General features: G+C 49.3%; 1 protein-coding gene across 2 annotated transcripts in view; it reads right to left on the bottom strand.

The window, feature by feature from the left end:
* Positions 1–13,665, bottom strand: part of LOC117517505 (serine/threonine-protein kinase PAK 3) — a 149,949-nt gene extending 136,284 nt beyond the window's left edge. For both annotated transcript variants that reach the window (XM_034178534.1, XM_034178536.1), the window contains exon 1: positions 13,439–13,665. The gene's annotated coding sequence lies outside the window, so the exon portion shown is untranslated. The remainder of the gene's footprint in view (positions 1–13,438) is intronic.
* Between the last annotated feature and the right edge of the window lie 1,487 nt (positions 13,666–15,152).

The following is a 15,152-nucleotide window of genomic DNA, read 5'->3' as shown; positions in this document are numbered from 1 at the left end:
TGAAACACCAGTGTTTTGAAGTCCACATTAAAAGGAACACATCATGTGCTGTGCTTCCACCTGCTGAACACTAGCACCTGCTGGATGGTTCAGGAATAAGAATAAGATGAACTTTATTATCCCAAAGGAAATTAGTTTTGCCAGAGTACTGAACAGTTAACAGTGAGCATTTTTTATACAATAAGTACAGCAAATTTATGCGAAATGACTGAAGACCTTTTCACAAGATGTTTGCCATTACTGCACATAACTGAGTAACAGAATAACTCTGAATAACTGTCTGTTATGTATTTATCCTGCAGAAGGGGAAGGAGTTATACTGGCTGACTGCCACAGGTAGGAAAGACCTCCTGTGGCATTCTGTGGTGCACCTCGGTGGTCTCAGTCTATGGCTGAAGGTGCTGTGACAGGACATCAGTGTGGCATGCAGGGGTGGAGGTGTTGTCCCAGATGTTGCGCAGTTTCCTCAACATCCTCTTCTCTGACACCCCCACTGCCGACTCTAGCTCAACCCCTACGACAGAGCCAGCTTTCCTGATGAGCTTGTTGAGTCTGCTCATGTCAGCTGCCTTCAGCCTGCTGCCCCACACTACAGCCTAGAAGATAAAGCTGAGCCTCCTGAGGAAGTACAGTCAGCGCTGACCTTTCTTATACACAGCATCTGAGTTTACAGTCCAGTCCTGTTTGTTGTCTATGTGGACACCCAGGTACTTGTAGTAGTCCACAATGTCCACCTCAGTTCCATTGATGGAATGCACATCTGTATCAAATTCTGATTTTCATATTTAGAGGCTACAGTCAGAGCAGGGTTTGCATGTCCACTAACACATATGTTGCTTGTTTGATACAGAGAAATAATAAAGTCACAGTGGCAAAAATGTATTTAGTCAATTTCCATCATGTCCATAAAGATGAGAACCAGTGAGAGCCTTTCCAAAATATTACTCAAAAATGACCCTGGACGTGAATCTACTTCTTTATCATATACCAATAAATGATACACCAATATGAATGGATAAAGCCATCCATCCATCCATTTTCTTCCGCTTTATCCAGAGTCGGGTCGCGGGGGCAGGAGTGGGCACTGTCCCCGATCGCCACGCGGTGTTGCAGAGGCGTGTCAGCCAAGACAGCCCCACAACAGCCAGAGACTTAAGGTACTCAGGACGGATTTCATCCACCCCAGGAGCCTTGCCACCGAGGAGCTTTCTAACCACCTCGGTGACTTCGGCCTGGGTAATGGATGAGTCCACCTCTGAGTCTCCAGTCTCTGCTTCCTCTTCGGAAGACGTGACGATGGGATTGAGGAGATCCTCGAAGTACTCCTTCCACCGCCCGACAACATCCCCAGTCAGGGCCAACAGCTCCCCACCCGCCCCATAAACAGTGCTGGTGGAGAGCTGCTCCCGCCTCCTGAGGCGTCGGACGGTTTGCCAGAATTTCTTCGAGGCCGACCAATAGTCCTCCTCCATAGCCTCCCCGAACTCCTCCCAGACCCGAGTTTTGCCTCTGCGACGGCACGGGCTGCGGCACGCTTGGCCTGCCAGTACCTGTCAGCTGCCTCTGGGGTCCCACCTACCAACAAAGATAAGTAGGACTCCTTCTTCAGCTTGATGGCATCCCTTACTTCCGGTGTCCACCACCGGGTTCGGGGATTGCCGCCGCGACAGGCACCAGAGACCTTGCGACCACAGCTATGAGCAGCCGCATCGACAATGGAGGTGGAGAACATGGTCCACTCGGACTCCATGTCTCCAACCTCCCCCGGGATCTGGGAGAAGCTCTCTCGGAGGTGGGAGTTGAAGACCTCGCTGACAGAGGGTTCCACCAGTCGCTCCCAGCAGACCCTCACGATACGTTTGGGCCTGCCAGGTCTGACCGGTTTCCTACCCTCCCAGCGGATCCAACTCACCACCAGGTGGTGATCAGTCGACAGCTCTGCCCCTCTCTTCACTCGAGTGTCCGAGACACGTGGCCGAAGGTCAGATGATACGACTACAAAGTCGATCATCGACCTCCGGCTCAGGGTGTCCTGGTGCCACGTGCACTTATGGACACCCTTGTGCTCGAACATGGTGTTCGTGATGGACAAACTGTGACTAGCACAGAAGTCCAACAACTGAACACCACTCGGTTTCAGATCGGGGAGGCCGTGCTTCCCGATCACCCCCCTCCAGGTCTCACTGTTGCCGCCCACGTGGGCGTTGAAATCCCCCAGAAGAACAATGGAGTCCCCAGTCGGAGCGCTATCTAGTACCCCTCCCAGGGACTCCAGGAAGGTCGGGTACTCTGCACTGCTGCTCAACCTGTAGGCCGAGACAACGGTGAGAGACCTGTCCCCGATCCAAAGGCGTAGGGACATGACCCTCTTGTTCACCGGAGTGAACTCCAACACTTGGCGACTGAGCTGGGGAGCAATAAGCAATGCGACTCCAGCTCTCCGCCTCTCCCCGTGGGCGACGCCAGAAAAATGAAGCGTCCAGCCCCTCTCCAGGAGTTGGGTACCAGAGCCCAAGCTGTGCGTGGAGGTGAGCCCGACTATCTCTAGTCGGTATCTCTCAACCTCCCACACAAGCTCAGGCTCCTTCCCCCCTAGCGAGGTGACATTCCACGTCCCAACAGCCAGGGGCTGTGAGCATGGACCGGGCCGCCGGGCCACCCGCCCTCGACCGCCACCCAATCCTCTCTGCACCCGACCCCCATGGCCCCCTCTGCAGGTGGTGAACCCACAGGAGGGCGGGCCCACGTCACTCTTTCGGGCTGAGCCCGGTCGGGCCCCATGGGCTAAGTCCCGACCACCAGGCGCTCGCATGCGAGCCCCAACCCCAGGCCTGGCTCCAGGGTGGGACCCCGGCTCCGCCATACCGGGCGATGTCTTGGTCCTTGATCTTTTACTGGTCATGGAGGTTCTGAACTGCCCTTAGTCTGACCCGTCACCTAGGACCTGTTTGCCTTGGGAGACTCTACAAGGGGCACAAAGCCCCCGACAACATAGCTCCTAGGATCATCCGGATAAAGCACTAAAGAATAAATAGTAATACACCCTTTTCACGGACGGGTAATATTTTTCATACCACCTGAGTAATCAGCCAATCCGGACAGCGGAGCAGAGCCACGACGAAGAGGCACGGTCAGAGGAACTGTGAAATACTGGTGAGTCACTATTAATAATTTCTTACGTGTCCAACCTCGTAGGTTGATCGTTAAAATTAAATTTGTTAGTTCTAAAAGCATCATAATTATTTATAGGAAAACATTCTATTTTTTTTTCTACTAAGGTTTGAACTTTGAGTGTTTACACAGGAGAGAAAAGTGAGAAAATGTTAATGCCTGTTTGAGAAAAGTGTATAAAGTGTGTAGTTAGGGGTTTTACAGCGTTAAAACATCTATAATTGTAAAAAATAACGCTGACTACTTCGCGGATTTCTCCTATCACAGGTTATTTTTAGAACGTAACTCCCGTGATAAACGAGGGACCACTGTATATGATAAAATCGTTATCAAGTTGTTCACCAATGAATATGGCTTTTTACACCCTTCAGAAAACCATATATTTATCATTTATAGTTATATGATAAAATCGTTATCAAGTTGTTTTACCAATGAATATGGCTTATTAAGCAGCCAGTCTCACGTTTTTGAAGCAGCCCAGTCTCACGTTTTTTTTAACCATACACCCTGAGGCCTTCGGTGTATGGTTAAAAATATAGATTAAACCATACATGTAAAAACCATACATGTATGGTTTTCTTCAGGGTGTATAAAGCCATATTCATTGGTGAACAACTTGATAACTGATAATATTTAATAAACTCTTCCTTAACTGTAGTGACAGGCAACAGTCACCGAGGGGTGAAGTTAGGGAGGCTCCCTGAGGTGATGTACTACAAACAATTCCAATGTCTGTTTCAAAAGGTTCCGTTTTCTTCTGTTACTTGTCACCTTCAGGTTAAACACCTCTTCATACAACCTGGTCTCTTGGCAAGTCGTGATTCAGCAGCACGAAATATACATTAATCTATTGGTTTGTGATATTGTGACAAAAAGCGCCTCATTTTCGTCACGACAGCACAAATTCATTCTAATTTATTCCGTGATGGCTGCACGAAATTAAAAGTGAAGCAGGGGGCTAGGGTGGTTATGGTTAGTTTGGGGGAAGGAGTAAGATTAGGTTATGGTTAAGGCTAGGGTTGGGGTTGGAGTAGGGTTCGTAATAGTGAGTTAAAAAAACACCCTGTCATGAAAATTTTACTCATTTTGTCATGGGAGCATGAAAAAAAAAGTGAGACTGGGCTGCTTCATAAGCATCCAGATGGTCATTAGCAGCATTCAATAGAAAGTGCAGGTGATGCTGTGCAAAGTGACAACGTCAATAGAATGTCCTAAGATGTTGTGTGGGCCGCCAGAAGAGGAGGTACTGCTGGCCCACCACCAGAGGGCGCCCTTGCCTGAAGTGCAGGCTTCAGGCATGAGAGAGCGCTGCCGCCATGGACACAGCCGGGGTTGACAGCTGTCACTCATCAACTCATGACAGCTGTCACCCATCTCCACTTCATCAATCCAGGACAGACGTCTTCTATCCTCGAGCCTGCCCACACGTCACCTTTGTGTATTGACTGCTATCAGATTCTGTGATTGTCTGTATAATTGTTGTGCACATTCACAACATTAAATTGTTACCTTTTGGCTCATCTATTGACCGTTCATTTGCGCCCCCTGTTGTGGGTCCGTGTCACTACACTTTCCCCAACAGGATATCTCGGCCAGCGTCATGGATCCCGCGGGGCATCAACCATCTGTTGGACAGCCAATGGAAGAGCAGGGTGCACAGGCGTCGGCTGGAGGCGTGATTGGTGAGTTGCAGCACATCCTCACCGCCTTTACCGCTCGGATGGACCTGATGACCGATGAACACATCATCCTTAATCGCAGGATGGAGGCTCTCACCGCGCAGGTGGAAGTGCGCGCTCAGGGCGCTGCTGCAGCTCCTCCTCCTGCCGACCCGGTGCCGAATACAGACATTCCACTGGTCATTCAACGAACCCCCCCACCATCCCCTGAAGCATACATAAGCCCCCCAGAGCCGTACGGAGGTTGTGTGGAGACGTGCGCGGACTTTCTTATGCAGTGTTCGCTCGTCTTTGATGTACGCGTCTGACGCCAGTAAGGTGGCTTACGTGATTAATTTGCTTCGAGGTGAGGCACGCGCTTGGGCTACAGCGCTTTGGGAACAAAGTTCACGGCTCCTTGCCTCTTATACTGGGGTTTGTGAGGGAGCTCAGAACTGTTTTTGATCACCCTAACAGAGGCGAAACCGCGTCTACCGTGCTGCTGTCAATGAGACAGGGGTGCCGGAGCGCAGCCGAATATGCAGTCGACTTCCGCATCACGGCTGCGAGATCCGGCTGGAATATGACTGCGCTCCGCGCCGTCTTCATTAACGGACTGTCATCGGTCATGAAGGAGCACCTGGTGGCTAAGAAGGAACCGCGGGATTTGGCTGAGCTTATCGATTTGGTTATACGATTGGACAATCGGTTAGAAGAACGCCGACGAGAGCGAGGCGAAGGGTGTGGTCAGGCACAAGCATCCCTCTTCCTCCCGGGTCCGAAAGGGAGCCGGCTTCCCCATGCTCCACAGCCACAGCGCTCTGTGTGGCTACAGCTCCCCCTGCTGACGATGCTAGGAACACGAGCAGGGCCACATTCAGACAGAGGAGGCTGGTCCGCGGGGAGTGCTTTGTCTGCGGCTCGAGTGAGCATCAGCAGAGAGACTGCCTCAAACGGTCAAAACACAAACGCCCGCCCTTAGAGACTGGGCTGAGGGGGGGTCAGAACATTCACGTGGGTCATACACATCTTTCAACACGACTCCCAGTTACAATCCTGAGCGGGGATTTAACCCTTCAAGCCCCAGCACTGGTGGACACGGGGTCAGAAGGGAATCTGCTGGATAGCAGATGGGCAAGGGAGGTAGGGCTCCCTCTGGTGGCGCTTTCGTCGCCAGTGAAGGTGCGAGCACTAGATGGCACTCTTCTCCCTTTTATCACCCACAAGACACTACCTGTAACCCTGGTAGTGTCTGGGAATCACCGGGAGGAGATTGAATTTTTTGTAACTCCTTCTACCTCCCGCGTGATTTTGGGCTTCCCATGGATGATTAAACACAATCCCCGGATTGATTGGCCGTCTGGGGTTGTGACTCAGTGGAACGAAACCTGCCACCGGAATTGTTTAGGATCCTCGGTTCCTCCCGGTGTAAATGCTAATGAGGAGGTTAAAGTCCCTCCCAATCTGACGGCGGTGCCGGTTGAGTACCACGATCTTGCTGACGTCTTCAGCAAGGATCTGGCACTCACCCTTCCCCCGCACCGTCCGTACGATTGTGCCATTGATTTGGTCCCGGGCGTTGAGTTCCCGTCCAGCAGGCTGTACAATCTCTCACGTCCTGAGCCCGAATCAATGGAGACCTACATCCGGGACTCATTAGCTGCCGGGCTGATCCGGAATTCCACCTCCCTGATGGGTGCAGGTTTCTTTTTTGTGGGCAAGAAAGATGGCGGACTCCGTCCATGCATTGATTACAGGGGGTTGAACGACATAACGGTTCGTAATCGATACCCTTTACCCCTGTTGGATTCAGTGTTCACGCCCCTGCATGGAGCCCAAATTTTCACCAAACTGGACCTTAGAAATGCGTACCACCTGGTTCAGATCCGGAAGGGAGACGAATGGAAGACGGCATTCAACACCCCATTAGGTCATTTTGAGTACCTGGTCATGCCGTTCGGCCTCACTAACGCCCCCGCGATGTTCCAAGCATTGGTAAACAACGTCTTGCGGGACTTCCTGCACCGATTCGTCTTCGTATATCTGGATGACATACTCATCTTTTCCCCGGACCCTGAGACACATGTCCAGCATGTACGTCAGGTCCTGCAGCGGTTGTTGGAGAACTGGCTGTTTGTGAAGGGCGAGAAGTGTGAGTTTCACCGCACCTCTTTGTCCTTCCTGGGGTTCATCATCTCCTCCAACTCCGTCGCCCCTGATCCGGCCAAGGTTGCAGCGGTGAGAGATTGGCCCCAACCAAGAAGCCGTAGGAAGCTGCAACAGTTCCTCGGCTTTGCAAATTTCTACAGGAGGTTCATTAAGGGCTACAGTCAGGTAGTTAGCCCCCTGACAGCCCTGACCTCTCCAAAAGTCCCCTTCACCTGGTCGGATCGGTGCGAAGCCGCGTTCAAGGAGTTGAAACACCGGTTCTCGTCTGCGCCAGTTCTGGTGCAGCCCGACCCTAGCCGCCAGTTTGTGGTTGAAGTGGACGCCTCTGACTCAGGGATAGGAGCCATGCTATCCCAGAGCGGAGAGACCGATAAGGTTCTTCACCCGTGTGCCTACTTTTCTCGCAGGTTGACCCCAGCTGAACGGAACTATGATGTCGGCAAACGAGAACTCCTTGCTGTGAAAGAGGCTCTTGAGGAGTGGAGACACCTGTTGGAGGGAGCGTCTGTGCCGTTCACGGTTTTCACTGACCATCGGAACCTGGAGTATATCAGGACCGCCAAGCGGCTGAACCCCGGGCAAGCCAGCTGGTCACTGTTCTTCGGGCGTTTTGACTTCCGGATCACCTATCGCCCCGGGACCAAGAACCAGAGATCGGATGCCTTGTCCCGGGTACACGAAGATGAAGTCAAGACGGAGCTGTCACATCCACCGGAGTCCATCATTCCTGAGTCCACTGGCCACCCTCACCTGGGACGTGGAGAAGACCGTCCAGGAGGCCCTGGCACGGAGCCCGGACCCAGGAACTGGTCCGAAGAACCGTTTATACGTCCCACCAGAGGCCAGAGCTGCAGTCTTGGACTTCTGTCATGGTTCCAAGCTCTCCTGTCATCCGGGGGTGCGAAGGACCGTGGCAGTTGTCCGGCAGCGCTTCTGGTGGGCGTCTATGGAGGCCGACGTCCGGGAGTATGTCCAGGCCTGTACCACCTGTTCCAGGGGCAAGGCAGACCACACAAAGACACAAGGACTTCTGCAGCCTCTACCGGTGCCTCGTCGCCCCTGGTCCCACATTGGCCTGGACTTTGTCACGGGTCTCCCACCGTCCCAGGGCATGACGACCATCTTCACAATAGTGGACCGATTCTCCAAGGCGGCCCACTTCGTGGCCCTCCCGAAGCTCCCAACGGCCCAGGAGACAGCAGACCTCCTGGTCCACCACGTCGTGCGTCTGCATGGGATACCAGCGGACATTGTCTCGGACCGTGGTCCTCAGTTCTCCTCACAGGTGTGGAGGAGTTTCTGCAGGGAACTGGGGGCCAGCATGAGCCTCTCGTCCGGGTATCATCCTCAGACGAACGGACAGGCAGAGCGGGCCAACCAAGAACTTGAACAGGCTCTCCGCTGTGTCACGTCCGCGCACCCGTTGGCCTGGAGTGACCATCTGGCCTGGATCGAATACGCCCATAACGCCCATGTCCTCTGCCACCGGCCTCTCCCTGTTCGAAGTGTGTCTGGGGTATCAGCCCCCACTGTTCCCCGTGGTGGAGGGAGAGGTCGGTGTGCCCTCGGTCCAGGCCCACCTGCGAAGATGCCGACAGGTGTGGTGTACCGCCCGCTCTGCCTTGTTGAAGGCCCGGACGAGGGCTAAGGCCCATGCAGACCGCCGGCATTCCCCGGCCCCTGCTTACCAGCCCGGGCAGGAGGTATGGCTATCAACGAAGGACATCCCCTTACAAGTGGACTCCCCTAAGCTGAAGGAACGTTACATTGGACCATTCCAGATCCTCAAAGTCCTCAGTCCGTTTAAGATGTTTGTCATATACAGTTGTGTGTATGTATATTTATGTGTGCCAAACTCCTTCTACCACCTGGGGGATGGGCCAACCAATCAGGGAGCAGATGTTATATATGGGAGGGGCATACTCAGTGAAAGTATGACCAGAGGAAAATCCAGTGGGATTCATATACAGTTGTATGCAAATGTTTGGGCACCCTGATAATTTTCATGATTTTTCTTTATAAAATTGGTTGTCTGGATCAGAGATTTCGGTTAAATATATCATCTAGCAGACAAACACACTGATATTTGAGAAGTGAAATGAACTTTGTAGTATTTACAGAAAGTGCGAAAATTATTTAAACAAAATTGGGCAAGTGCATAAATTTGGGCACCCTTGTCATTTTATTGATTTGAATACATTTAGCACAAATTATTGGAACACAAAATTGGTTTGGTAAGCTCACTGACCCTTGACCTCCTTACATAGGTGAATCCAATCATGAGAAAGTGTATTTAAGGTGGCCATTTGCAAATGTTTCCCCTCGTTGCATCTCTTCTAATGAGTGGCAACATGGGAACCTCTAAACAACTCTCAAATGACCTGAAAACAAAGATTGTTCAACATCATAGTTTAGGGGAAGGATACACAAAGCTACCTCAGAGATTTCAGATGTCAGTTTCCACTGTGAGGAGGAAATGGAAGACCGCAGGCACAGTACTAGTTTAGGCCCGAAGTGGCAGGCCAAGAAAAGTCTCAGATAAGCTGAAGTGAAGGATGGTGAGAACAGTCATAGTCAACCCACAGACCTGCTCCAAAGACCTACAACATGATCTTGCTGCAGATAGTGTTTCTGTGCATCGTTCAAATATACAGCGCACTTTGCACAAAGAGATGCTGTATGATGCTGTAATGCAGAGGAAGCCTTTTCTCCGTACACACACAAACAGAGTCGCTTGAGGTATGCTAAAGCACATTTGGACAAGCCAGCTTCATTTTGGAACAAGGTGCTGTGGACTGATGAAACTAAATTTGAGTTAATTGGACATAACAAGGGGCGGTATGCATGGCTGAAAAAGAACACAGCATTCCAAGAAAAGCACTTGCTACCTATAGTAAAATTTGGAGGTGGTTCCATCATGCTGTGGGTCTGTGTGGCCAGTGCAGGTAGTGGGAATCTTGTTAATGTTGAGGGGTCACATGGATTCCAGTCATTATCAGAAGATTATTGTGAACAATGTTCAAGAATCAGTGACAAAGTTGAAGTTGCCCCGGGGCTAGCAAGAAAGTCCCAGGGCTGGGTCTTTCAACAAGACAACGACCCAACATTCTGGAATGACCATCTCAGTCTACAGACCTGAATATTATTGAAAATCTGTGGTGTGATTTTAAGCGGGCTGTCCATGCTTAGAAACCAACAAACCTGAGATGTTTTGTAAAGAAGAATGGTCCAAAACACCTTCAGCCAGAATCCAGACTCTCATTGGAAGCTATAGGAAGCGTTTATAGGCTGTTATTTCTGCAAAAGGAGGATCTACTAAATACTGATGTATTTTTTCTGTTGGGGTGCCCAAATTTATGCACCTGCCTAATTTTGTTTAAAGAATTATTGCACACTTTCTGTAAATCCTATAAACTTCATTTCACTTCTCAAATATCAGTGTGTTTGTCTGTTATATATTTAACTGAAATTGCTGATCCAAACAACCATTGATTTATAAAGGAAAATCATGGAAATCATCAGGGGTGCCCAAACTTTTACATACAACTGTATCATGTAAAAGCTAGTGAGAAATAAACACTTCAAAAAGGGAAAATGCTGTTTTTGTAACCTGATAACACCTCGAGTGATTTACAAGACATTTCACAGATGTCAGCATCACACTTCACATCAAGGTAAATATGTTCTCTTGATTAAAATGAGCTGTAATTTTTACATTTAAAAAAAGAATCTGACATGATAATGCTTGGATTTCAGGAGAAACTATATTTTGTCAGTTTAGTAAAAATGTGGGTGAACCGATAGCTTGAACCAGTGACCTACATCTCTAGTAAATTTAACTGACATCCATTTATTTGTTTTAGAGATATCCTGCAGACAATGAAACATAAAACAAAGCCAGAAACCTCTGAGGGAAGTAAATATGTCTGATGCTAGCTAACATCAAGGTAGGTTACAGTGAACAACAGTGGTTAGCTACTCTTGATACTTGTTAATGATATTTAAAGCATAAAAATGTTCCTCCCATTGCATTGACAATCCTGTAGACATTAGTGATTTTTACTCACAGGGGTGGTGGCCAAGTGGTTAAGTGCCCTTGTTTCCCTCGCAGAAGATTCCCGGTTCAAAGTCACCCCTGACTATTCTGTGGAGTTGTGTCGTGTCAGAAAGGACATCTGGGTCCGGTTTCATAAAGTAATCTTGTTTCGTCGAATAAACTCACTGAGTTGACTAATTTTTTGATATTAGTCTTGCACAAAGCGCTTAGTCAGCTAAAGTTCCACTTTACCCGACTATTTACCCTTGTACAGAACAGGCTAATCTTATTTTAGTCAACAAAACTTCAGGGTCTTACCTCAAAAAACGGTGGTTATCATGTACCAACACTTGATGGAACACTCAAGAGCACCCCTACGTCACTCGTATTCCTCCATAAGGAGAGCTTCCTCCACCTTTGGCCATGGTAGCAGCAAACAACGACTGTCAAATCTGTTTGTGACAGTTCTCACATTAGCCACCAGATGGAAGTGTAGAAGAAGAAACTGAAGAGTGAAACTGCTAGGCTAAGTGCTAAGCACATAATTCTGCAGTTCGTATGTGTCCGTAAATGTTAATAAAGCCAGTTAACAAAACAAAGGCTGGATAGTTCATGACAACAACCAACCCAGGCACGCTCGAGGCCGTTATGCCCATGACAACTGTCGACTAATGTAAGATGGCTCGATGTGAAAAGGTGATTAGACAGATAATGTTGGATGACTAACCTTCGTCGACTAAGTAAGTTTAATAGACTGAAAGATTAGATTGCTTATCAAACCTGGCCCCGGTGTAAAATGTGCCAAATCAACATGCAGATCTGAGGTGGATTTGCTGTTGTGACTACAAGAGAAACAAGAGAGCAGCTGAAAGGCCTTAGTTACTTTTGAAAGAACTTGCAGGCATCACAACAAGGTTTTTACAGCTCATTTGCACATAGCAATAGTTTATTAAGAGGGGAGATAAGATTCAATAATGTGCTGTGTGTCACTACATCCACCGCACCATGGAACCGCCTTGGGTCCTGCATGGCAAACACCCAGCTGCGCAACCAGTGCATCTCTACTTCTTGAAAGTAAACATCTATGTGCTGGAGCCAGGTGAAATGTGAATGCTCCCTTGGCTTTGTCCAGTTGCTAGAGTCCTGAACACTGAGGCACCCGCATGCTGGATCATGGCCAGAGAAATGCTCAACATATCCAAAATGTCGTAAGTGCAAGTGATACTCCTCGACTGAGCCTCTCAAAGTAATTTAATGCAAAGTCATTCTAGTGGTACCCTATGCCCTAGTACCAAAGCCATCCAGCCATTGCCTTAGGTCACTGGGTAATGGCCAAGTCTCACAACTATACAGTAAGACAGGAAGCACCAGGATCCTTTTTCCTGCAGTGGTCGGGTACAGTTGTGTGATCGTTGGTGAATGAAAGACAATTCACATCTACATCCAAGCAAGAAGCTGATATATGCACAGTGCGGTACCTTCAGATATTCCATCCCCCAGTTCGCTTCTCTTCTAGCCCTCCTTCAGTCACTGACATTAGTACCTGCACAACATCCAGACAACAGGACTCCCATCAGGCCTTGCTTCTCACTCTCAGGATGATGACTGTGCTTCCTTGGAGAGGAAACTCCTACACTGCTGGTGGTGACACCACAGTCTGAATGAGCAGAGGTGATGAACAGGAAGCACATTCACAGGGCCTTTTCACAGGACCAGCCCCGCCCCCCACTCCCAGCCCCAGTGTAGTCAGGTGACCAGATGTTGTATATTTGCCTGTCACCACACTCCAGCCGCCATGAAACACATCCATGTCCCAGGGCTGTCTCACACAGACGCAAACAAAAAGCCTTCATAAAACCCTCCCTAAAATAGGACACAAGTGAGATAATGCAGAGATAACAAAGAGCATCCATCACCTCCCCATCCCCAACTAGGGCTCTGATCCAGCCCCATGGCCTCAGGTCTACGGACCCAAAATAGCTGCTTTTTGTTCCAGAGTTTCCACTGCAGCTGCTGCATTTCTGCACAGCTGACACACACACACAGACGCACACATAGCCCCCTACAAGCCCCACCATTGATTCCAACACCTCCCCATCAATAAAGATGCTACTTATCAGGCAGAAGGGAGTGCACGCCGGGATGATGTGATGCAGAGGGGGTATACATGATCACGCAAAACATGTCGGGCCCATCGGATGCAGGCATCCATTTCTGTCTTGTCCTCGTGGACAGACTGCTGATGAAACAGCTGCCGGCTCAGCCTCCCCAACGGAGCGGAATGCAGAGTGGAAGAAACAGGGGGAAGAAAGGCCACAAAGCACCCCTCCATGCACAGCCTCCCCTTCTCCTCCCGCCTCCCTCCTCTGCCCTCCCCCTCCTCATACCCTATTGAGGAAATTACCTGAAATATGTCTTCACATTGTCTGCCTCAACGGTTCGCCTTTGGGCCTGCAGCTGTGGCGGAGTCATCGTCAACGGCACGGTCCTAAAGATGACTCACGGGCTCGAGTGCCATTCTCTTGTCAGACCAGTTCCTGACCCTAAAAGCAAGCTTGTTTGGCAGGCTGGATGCTTCACTGGCTGCTCCACTGTTCCCTAGCCGATGATGTCATCCACCCTGCTGCAGCCATTGGCTGAGAGGCTAAATATTAATGCAAACACCAAGTCTGTAGGCGGAGGCAGCCAGCAGGCAGACGGAGTTAGTTTTGTGTTTGACAGGCCAAACCTGCTGCAAGAGCACAATGGGAGAGAGGGATCGAGTAAAAGAACCGGGAAGTAATTTGTGTGTGTGCAAAAACTGATGCAGTTGTGGATTATATATGTTATACATTATTTTTAAGTGCCAAATTAAAACTGTCAAAGATCCTAAAGAGCTAAATAGTTGCAGTTGCTTTATATACTACATGTGAACAGCAGAGAGATATATGTAGTAAATATGTAATAACACGTAATCATTCATAATTACTCATTCTACATTTAAAATGTGTGCAATTCAAAGAGTAGCATGGCATCATCCAGTTATCACAATCTTACTGAAAATCAAGTTAAAATAATAAACTATGGGCTATTTTTCTACTGATTTGGCTCCATCCATCCATCCATTTTCTTCCGCTTTATCCGGAGTCGGGTTGCGGGAGCAACAGCTCAAGCAAAGCCGCCCAGACCTCCCGATCCACGCACACCTCTCCCAGCTCCTCCGGGGGAACTCCGAGGCGTTCCCAAGACAGCCGAGAGACGTAGTCCCTCCAGCGTGTCCTGGGTCTTCCCCGGGGCCTCCTCCCAATGGGACGTGCCCGGAACACCTCTCCAGTGAGGCGTCCCGGGGGCATCCGAAAAAGATGCCCGAGCCACCTCAACTGGCTCCTTTCAATGTGGGGGAGCAGCAGCTAGACTCCGAGCTCCTCCCGAGAGACCGAGCTCCTCACCCTATCTTTAAGGGAGCGCCCAGCCACCCTGCAGAGGAAACTCATCTCGGCCGCTTGTACTCGCGATCTCGTTCTTTCGGTCATGAGCCAAATCTGATGACAATAGGTAAGATTTGCCTCCTTTACTCCAAATTAACTGAATGATAGTCATCAAAGTACAGTGCTGTGCAAAAGTGTTAGGCAGGTTTGTGTGTGATTGTTAAATATGAAAAGCTGTGTTAAATGTGAAATATTTATAAATATTTAATAATATCCATCCATTTTCTAAATCCACTTATTCCAGTTGAGGGTCATGGGGGGGGGGGGGTCCTATCCCAGCAGTCTTGGGGTGTGAGGCGGGGTACACCCTGGACAGGACACCAGTCTGTCACAGAGCCACATAGAGACAAACAAACACATTCACACGCACACCTACAGACAACTTAAAGTTTCCAGTCCACCTGCATGTCTTTGAATGTGGTTGGAAGCCGGAGCACCTGGAGAGAACCCACACAAACACAGGGAGAAAATACAAACTCAAACAGAAAGGGCAGGAAGCGATCCCACTACCTTCTTGCTGTGAGGCAACAGTGCTAACCACTAATCCACCATGCTGCCTTATTTAATATAATATTATTTAGAAATATAGTTATAAATGTACGAGGTCTATTAGGTAATAAACCGACCCTTTTATTTTTTTTTTAACTATAT

Source organism: Thalassophryne amazonica, chromosome 9, assembly GCF_902500255.1.
Source record: "Thalassophryne amazonica chromosome 9, fThaAma1.1, whole genome shotgun sequence".
In the NCBI taxonomy this organism is placed as follows: domain Eukaryota; kingdom Metazoa; phylum Chordata; class Actinopteri; order Batrachoidiformes; family Batrachoididae; genus Thalassophryne; species Thalassophryne amazonica.
Note: the sequence above shows the minus strand (reverse complement) of the source record. Positions and strands in the feature narration are given on the sequence as shown.